The 7,800-nt window shown below is 49.0% G+C and overlaps 1 long non-coding RNA gene and 1 pseudogene across 1 annotated transcript; one reads left to right on the top strand and one right to left on the bottom strand.

Annotated features, from left to right (window-relative positions):
• The first annotated feature begins 921 nt into the window (after nt 1-921).
• Nucleotides 922-2,149, top strand: LOC120713178 (annotated as a pseudogene).
• A 4,977-nt stretch (nt 2,150-7,126) lies between these two features.
• LOC120713876 lies at nt 7,127-7,800 on the bottom strand. Its single transcript, XR_005691309.1, has 3 exons — nt 7,571-7,800; nt 7,251-7,509; nt 7,127-7,177 (listed from the first exon to the last, which is right to left on the bottom strand). It is a non-coding gene; the product is annotated as an uncharacterized LOC120713876 (long non-coding RNA).

Here is a 7,800-nt window from a genome sequence, read left to right as displayed (position 1 = left end):
CAACACACCCATGAAACAATTCATGATCACGCACTCAATCACCATCCAGAAGGATGGCAGGCAACCGAGAGGAGAGGGCTGCCGGCACTCTTGCTCGGGGGTCGGAGGAAACCCTCGATGACGACGAAGACAGACGTAAAAAAAAAAAGCAATTCCAATACAGGGCCATCTCTTGGCCAAATATACACATGCAAGCACATGACTTGAATTGGACTTGACTAAACTATGATTAGCTCTGACTTAACCCACTAAACCAATTAGACTCCAGTCTAAGAGAAGGACTTGACCAGATATACAAGACCAAATACAACTCAAGTTTTAGAAAGTTTTCCTGTGCTCCATGCCTGAAACAAAGTCCTTGTACTTGTTTCTCTTTTTTAGACCAAAGACCATTCGCCCCGCTTACACTGAAAGCGTTTCATAAAGTTTTCTGCCGGGGATGCCGGCGTACAGTGCAAACAACTCAAAAGGAAGTTCAGTAAAAAAAAAAAGAACAACACGCCCCACCACGCGTCAAAAGAGCGCTAGTCCTACGGCGCAAAAGGAAGAGGACGCCTAAGAAGATTCAGGAATAGCTGCAGTTTAGCAGACTTCTTCGGACTTGTCCTGCGTCTAGCTTCATCAGGTCATCAAGTCTTCCTCTTGCCGCCTTGGTGGTCAATCCACGGCACCTAATGCCGTTTTAAACACTGCCAGTCTCTTTGCCACCCCTAGCACAATGTGCTCGACGAGTCCATACTCCATGGTCGTCGTGTACCTTTAATTGGCCTCCCCTTATATTAAAAAAAAAACAATTGGCGCCAGTGTGTGTGTGTGGGGGGGGGGGGGGGGGGGGCTCAAGCTCCCCTACCCCAGGAACTCCATTGGAGGCAAAGGGGAAGGAGGAGGAGGAGAGAGGGGAAGTAGGAAGAAGAAGAGGGAGGACGATCCTCGGTGAACGTGGTATATTTAGGAATTCTCGCTAGGGTAGCGCTCCCGTTTCCTTACAATACCTCCTCCAACAGGTCCAGTGCGACCTTCTATAGGTTGCTGTTGCTGGAGGTACGGTATTGGACCTGTCCAACAACCTGCTCACCGGGGAGCTGCCAGACTGCTGGTGGGAGTTGCAGGCCTTGCAGTTCATGGACCTGTCCAACAACTCTTTCTCAGGTGAGATCCCCGAAGCCCCACAGTCGCACAACTGTTCACTCGAATCACTCCATCTTGCGGGCAATGGCTTCACAGGGGTCTTTCCATCGGTCGTCAAGAGGTGTGGATCTCTGGCCACTCTAGATATTGGGAATAACCAGTTCTCTGGCAGAATTCCACCTTGGGTTGGAATTGATGTTCCAGCTCTGAAAATTCTTAGACTTGGGTTGAACCGCTTCACTAGTGAAATTCCTCTGGAGATATCGCAGCTTGCGGAGCTTCAGTTGCTAAACTTGGCCAACAACAACTTGACAGGACTGATCCCAAGGGAGTTTGGAAAATTTTCTGCCATGAAGAATCCCATAATTAGTTCTACAGGATCGCAAACTGATGAGTCCAATTATCGGGATAGAATTGACATAATCTCGAAGGGAGAAGAGATGGTACTCCAAAGAACTCTTCAGCTCATGACGGGCATTGATTTGTCAGGCAATTCACTGTCTCAATGCATTCCAGAAGAGTTAAGCAATCTCGAAGGCCTTCAGTTTCTAAATTTGTCAAGAAATTATCTTTTGTGCGGAATTCCTAAAAATATTGGTAGTTTGAATGTCCTTGAGTCCCTTGACCTCTCGTTAATGAACTGTCGGGAGCCATTCCTGTAGGCATGAGTAGTATGGTATCCCTCAATACGTTGAATCTCTCAAACAACCATTTTTCAGGCAAAATACCCACAGGGAGTCAACTTCAGACCCTCAATGACCCATCGATTTACAGCAACAATCCTGGGCTATGTGGTCTTCCTTTGGATATTCCTTGCGCAAATGCTTCACCTGCATTGAACAAGAAAAATGATGAAGATTCCGACCAATGATTGTATTACTGTGTGATTGCTGGGATTGTTTTTGGGTTTTGGCTATGGTGTGGGATGATCTTGTCCATTCCGAAGTTGAGGTATTCTGTTTTCAACTTTGTTGATTATTGCATATCAGTCCATGGTTATGCTAGACACTGGCAGAGCTGAGGGGGGCTGGCAGGGGCCATGTCCCCCCCCCCCCCCAACAAAATAATTTTTGTTAAGTACCCTTTAATCTTATTTTAATCCTAGTTAAGTTTTTAAGTATATATCTTTTAATCTTAGCTCAAGTTTCCATATACTCTTTAATCTTAGCTCAAGTTTTTAAGTATCTTTTAATCTTAATCTCTTTCAGCGCACAACAAAAGCCCACAATATTATTCGATTCCTCAGAAGTTCACACAATCCATCCTGATCTCTAGCCTCGAAAGTTCTCTCCGTTCTCCGCGTGTGGCTACTCGCTAATCACAGCTTATCAGTATCTCAGAGGAGGGTGCCAGCGGACTCACATCTCACGATTGGCATCGCGCGAATGCACGACAAGGCGCCGATGGCAAGTAGGCATGCAGCCACAACCGAGATGGACGGCAACAACAAACCCACCTGCCCTACTAATGCGATCGCATTAGCATCAAATCCGTGGCTTCTGTCTATACTTTTTCAATTTAAACCAATATAAATATATTATTGTTGATGTGGTATGCTCTGTAAGCATTATTGATTTCATATCGCATAATACAATATATTTTTTAAATTAAGCCTAATCTTTGTAGGAGACCTAAGATAAAACTAAATTGAACAAGATATATTGACTGCCGCTACTATTTTACTTTGTGAATTGTCATTGCATGATTAAATAATATACAGTGACTAACTAATGTATATCAGTGCGGTTAATAAAAATATAATGCAGGTTACTAAATTTTTGTACCTAGAAATATTATCGAAGTTTGTTCGGCCTCAGCCCCTCTTAAAATTTGTTTCGAGTTCCGCCACTGATGCATTATCTAACCAGGACTTGTCACAAAGGTGAAGGAGAGCTGGAGAGGTCCGGATCGGAAGTGATCGAGAGTTCAGATTTTATCTAACCATGTAATAAAAGCTTGTAGTAGGCTAGTAGCCCACTTTGTATCTAACTTTGAAGAACTGGCTCGAATCAGTGTGGCATCTGATGGATCGCTAATTTGCTACTACTGAACAAAAATGTTGGATTTCCAATGCTACTACAATTAGGACATACTAGACATGTGTATCTCATGATGAAAGCAATACCAGGATCTTTTTTAGAATAGTAGTGTCTTAGAGCATCTCCAAAAGAATAGCCATTTTTGGTTCTCTATTTGAGTCTCCATCCAACTCTCTAAACAGATTCCTCTCTATATTAAGAGGCCGAATCCAACAGACTATCTATTTCTCACTCCCCAAATGCGTGGGTCCCACACGTCATACTCTTTTTCCTCCTTCCTTATCTTCTCCACTAGCCACACGATCTTCTCTGCTCCCCTCTGCCACTGCCCTCCTTGACGCCAGCATCTGCGTACTGCACCCTTCGTTCTCCAGCACCCCCGAATCGACCTCGGGCGAGCAGAAGGACAACGCCCTCCTCCAGCACCCCCAAATCGACCTCCAGGTCGACAACGCTCATCAGGAAGCTGCAAATCAGCTGGCGACGTGAGCCCCAGCAAGAGACCGGGCGGGCCAGGGCGGCGCAGCCGCGCAGGGGGGCAGGCTCCCACGACCGCTGGCGCCCACGCGGAGCGACGCGGCTCCCAGCAGGAGGCCGGGCGGCACAGGGCCTGCGGCCACCAGCGCCCACGCGGAGCAACGAGTCTCCCGGGAGGAGGCCGGGCGGCGCAGGGCCCACAGCCACCGGTGGCCACACGGAGTGACGCGGCTCCCGTCCGGCCCCCACCTCCTCTTCCCCAGTGCCGGCCACCGTCCCCACCTCATCCTCCACCCCACCTCCTGGTCCCTCTTCTTTTCTTGCTGGCTTGGCCGGAGCAGGGCCCTATGGTGGCCGGTGATGGATGCAACCGTGCAGGGGCAGCGACCGTGGTGGGAGGGCGCGGGTGGGCGGAGGGTGCGCGGGAGGGGCTGGAGCGCGCGGGAGGGCTGGATGGCGAGTTAGACTCGCTCTAGAGATTCGCCGAGCGAACTAGCAGGGATGACGAACCGGATGCAGTAGCGAGCAGGCTGCAGAACCTGTTGGAAGCTGTTTTTTTACGGTGATTCATTTTTTTTGCGAGCCAACTCAGGTGTTAATCCACTAGTTAGTTAAATTAATCTCCGGTCATTAGTTTCAAACCACGCGACGAAGCACCAAACTTGTTTCTGTCAGCCCTGGGCCAGTTCAGCCCGGACCGGTCTGACCGGTATGGGCGACCGGTCTGACCGGTCTAGCCCGAGTTGGTCGGGTTGGGCCCCACAGCATTTAAATCTCTCTCACACACTCCCACACCAGAACCCATGTCCTCAGCGCCCAGCTCTCTCCCTCCCGAGCTCCCTCCTCCCCAAACCCTCCCTCCTAAATCCCTCACCCCAAATCCATTCCAAGGCTAGGGGAGCTTCAAATCAGAGTCAAGGATCATCTCCTCCACGTTCTCCATGGGGTGACGCGGGATTGCAAGTTCTTCGTAGGGAAGGAGCCATTCAAGGTAAATTAGAAGTTTGGATCGATCTCTTGTTCTAGAAGGTTTTAGGTGGTGTTCTCTGGTCAAAAGCGTCCCCATGAACCCTTGAACTAGGTCCTAGAAGGGTATTTGGAGTTGGTGGGTGACTTTCGCCGCGCCAAGGAATCCTAGGTTGTCACTGGGTAGGACCGGTCTGACCGGTCGGAGGGACCGGTCTGACCGGTGTCACGGTAGGTTCAGTAGGACCGGTCTGATGGACCGGTCTGACCGGTGGGGTGTTGGCTGAGAAGGTGAAAGTCGGGGTAGTTGGTACAATTGGTTAGAAATTATTTTTGGCTATTCGTTACTTATAATTTTTATAACTCATGCATGCATTCTCATGTCATATGCATATGCACACGTGTAGCAGCCGCAGCGGAGGAGGTCGTGTACGAGGTGGTTGCGGAGCCACAGGAGCCGCAGGGGCCAGCCCCGCAGGAGGAGGTTCGCGGGGTGTCGGCCCAAGGCCCAACTCACCCCAGTGTTTGAGCAGCAGACGCAAGGCAAGCCCCGGTGCAACTCATATTATTTCAAATTATAACACCTATATATGTCTCTACTACTTGTGCATTAGGTTTAGGAATTTCTTGGAACCCTAGCTGCATGATCCCTAGGTTTCCCCGAGTTTATACTAGTATGTATAGGACGATAGAAGTGCTATGCCGAATAGTTCCCGATAGAAGACGAGTGACCTATTACCACTCGCGAGATATAGGACGTTTAGAAGTCGAGTAATTTCCAGTTACTCGCGAGATACAGGGTATAGTCATATTCCAGTACATAAGTTGTGAAATTGATACACAATGAATGGAGAATTGAGACCAAACGGGGAATGATGATGTATAGGTATGGCAGCAGGACAGGGTTCCTGGGTGTCTTAGTCTCGTCTATGTCGGTTAAGGACCGCGCCGTTGTTGGCCCTGCTGATCATGTTTGAACTGTACTAACCGCATACCGGGAGTAGGAGGTAGTCGAAACCAGTAAGCCGAGTACAGCCTTGCTTCGAAAGTACAGGAACCCGCACCCAACTCCTGGGGCGAGTCGAGTAGTCGCAGAGAATTGGGATGTATATGTTTATTTTTGGTGGTCTCACGTTGAGCTCGGCTGACCATATGTCGTTGGGCTGGTTCCTGTAGTTCGAGGCGGGAAGGGGAATGGTTGGCATGTATAGTCCGACGGGGCAAATACGTGCCGTGTTGGTTAGGTCCACCTTGCAAGACTAAATCGGATCGATTCGCCGTCAGTCGCTCTCGGATATGAGCACCTTGATCACCGAGTCGTAGCGTAGTGTGAGTAGGGATGATAAGTGATTAATATAAGGTTTCTCTATATTGATTTTATACCTGTTGCTCCACCATGTTTGCTATAGTTAATTTATGCTAATGATAGATCATGGTTAGAATATATATACAATCTGGGCTAAAATCATGAAAGTAAGTACTTACTTTAGCCGCGGTTTCTGCAAAATAACCACCAGCCAAAAGCCTTGCATGTCTAGTTATGTGGGCTAAGTTATACCCACTGGTCGGGTAAGCCTTGCTGAGTATTAGAATACTCATGGTTTGTTGCCACATTTATTATTACAGGACACCCGGACGTCGACTTCTGCCCCTGTTGTGTCAAGTTCATCCGCCGGGATGCAGAGGGGTGGAAGGTCGAGGAGCGGGACCCTTAGGTTAGGGCGCTGTCGAGTTGTACACTTGTGGGCTGATTGTGCAGCCTTTCTGTTTTGCGTAGACCGGTCTGACCGGTCCGTGGGACCGGTCTGACCGGTGGAGTTGGCAACGGGGTGCCGACCGGTTCGACCGGTTGGGTGAACCGGTCCGACCGGTCGGGGCGGATCAGAACTGATGTAAGCTAGAGTAGTTGTAGGATCTTTGTGTTCGACCTCAGTCATGACTATGTAAGTGTTAATCTTGTAAATTATTTATGTATTTGAACTCGGTTTGTAAAACTAAATATTTCGTGTCGTGATCACTCTTGTATTTTTCAAGTAATGAGTCGTGCTTGTACCATCTGTGCCCACCTTCGCGTGGGACTACCGGTGTTGTTTCGATCGGGCCGTGGGTTGAGAAATGATCGCCAAATTAAGCCGTTAAGCTAATGCGCCCGATGTGTTCAAATGACGGTCATTACGCTTAATTAGAGATTTAATTTGGCGGTTCCGTCACAGCCGGGCGGCAAGTACCCGCCGCCCGGTGGCAGGGCGGTAGGCCTACCCGCCGCCCGGCAGGGGGGCGGCAGGCCCCTCCCGCAGGTTCACCCTTGACCGTCAGTGCGGCAGTGCGGCATTAGATGTGGTTTTAAATATTTTGGAAAGAAATAAAAACCGTTAGTAAAGTAGATGAATATGAAAAGTATAACCTAGCAATTCATACACATACGCAAAGGCTTCAAGCATGGAATGGGCTCTTTGTGAAACTCGGGTCCAAGCCGACTCTTGCTCATTCCTATCCATCATAGATCCCGCTCGAATCCTCATCAAATTCGCCCTGGCATCTACGTCCATCAACCTGCACATTTCAAACTGCATGCAAGAAAAAGAAGACATTAACACTCTAATCCAAAGTATTTGAAAAGCGATGATAACTTTGACTCACCGCCCCAGCTAATGCCTCATCCCTATGTCGTGCATAGCCATCATGTGGGGTCGCAACATGCGGCTCTGGATGCATGTCAGCATATATCAAGAGGCAACGAGTCTTAGGCTGGTACCAGCTTAGGTACGCCCTTTACGAAGCCTCCGTGTGTGCAGGGGTCGGAAGCGCCACGTTCTCCTCTGCCTGGTCCCAGCCATCGACCCAAGGCTGCACCCTTGTCACCCACATGTTCGAGAAGGGTTGACCAGCCCTCGACAAACTAAATATTGATTAGTTAAAGCAGCAATGCATTATCACTGAAATGACATATGAATCGTTACCTGTGGTCATGACGTTGGACCCGATCCAATGCTGACAGCACAAGATACAACTGCCTTTGACCGAACTACCTCCTGACTCTGTCCGGGCAATGGGCCTCAATGTAAACGTCGTACACCAGCGCTGTAGTTGTCATCCAAAGGCCCTGGTCCTGAGAGCAAACCGAAGATATCCCGAACGGTGCACGAGTGTTTATAGCCAACTGGGAGTAGGGCTCCCACACAACGTCTTC

Source organism: Panicum virgatum, chromosome 6K, assembly GCF_016808335.1.
Source record: "Panicum virgatum strain AP13 chromosome 6K, P.virgatum_v5, whole genome shotgun sequence".
Taxonomy (NCBI): Eukaryota; Viridiplantae; Streptophyta; class Magnoliopsida; order Poales; family Poaceae; genus Panicum; species Panicum virgatum.
This window is presented reverse-complemented; position numbering and strand designations above follow the sequence as displayed.